Raw genomic sequence first — 1,131 nt, 5'->3', positions numbered from 1 at the left:
GGAGTCTCCCTGACAATGAGGGAGAGTTGGCAAGTATGGTCCTGTATACTCCTAGAGGTTGCTGGGAAGACACTATAACTGGGCATCATTAATGCAGAGAAGACAGATACAGAATAGAGAGACAGTATACACCAGTGTTTCCCAGCCTCAGTCCTCAGAACACATATTATGAGGTACACACTTTACCCACAGATCAGCTGGACAGCTGTCAAACCAACCTATTTGGTAAGTACGCGGCTGTGCTTACAAACTTACCAATCGGCCAACCAATATGTCTGGCCGCAGGAACCAGTTGTGACATCATTGTCACTGGGTTGGTCGGTCACCCGTACACACAGGCAGATGTGCACAGCTGACGCAATATATCTGTGACCAACGTGATTCACAAATATATTGTGTGTACACACTGGCTGACAGTCTGGACGATATATCGTTCATCAGCTGTATGAGCGATACAATGTCCAGTGCATACTTGCCTACCCTTCTGATTCGGCCGGGAGCCTCCCGAAAATCAGGTGCTGCTCACGGCCCCCCAGAAAGGCAGACAAGCCTCCCATTTTCCTAAAGGTTACGGAGCAGGAACGGAAACCAAGGAATCCATAGTTCAAATCCTGTTGAGATCTCATCACACACAAAGGCATTGTAGCTGCCAAATTATATGAACACATTGCCAAGAAGCCCAGATAGAAGCTAAAAAGATGAAGCAATGAAAGTTAAAGAGGACATGTACAAATCAATTGCATTAAAAATTTTAAATAGTCTGGAAGTAGAGAATTCCTTTAATTAAACAGAGGGCCTGATTCAGATACACTCGCTAGGATGCGTTCGTTCGTAGCTGCCGATGGTTCATATTGTGCGCATGGAACTAGTCCATGCGATCGCGAAGTGATCACCCCATGCCTGTAGATGTCCCGCCAGAATGAGTGGCAGTACAAGCCGTTTGTGGGTGGTGACGGGTTGGTTTTTGAAAACGGGAGTGTAGGTGTGCGAACGCAGGCGTGTCTGAGCGTCTCAACGCTGTTCCAGGGGCGTGCATAATGAAGACGGAGCGTCATAGTACACGTCACCTGGCTGGATTTTACTCTGAAGTGATCTCAGTGCTTACTGTAGGGTATGGTCAACCACAAGCGA

Source organism: Taudactylus pleione, unplaced genomic scaffold (genome assembly GCF_031769625.1).
Source record: "Taudactylus pleione unplaced genomic scaffold, aTauple2 ptg000176l, whole genome shotgun sequence".
Classification (NCBI taxonomy): Eukaryota; Metazoa; Chordata; class Amphibia; order Anura; family Myobatrachidae; genus Taudactylus; species Taudactylus pleione.
The sequence above is the reverse complement of the archived record's forward strand: the minus strand, read 5'-3'. Positions refer to the sequence as shown.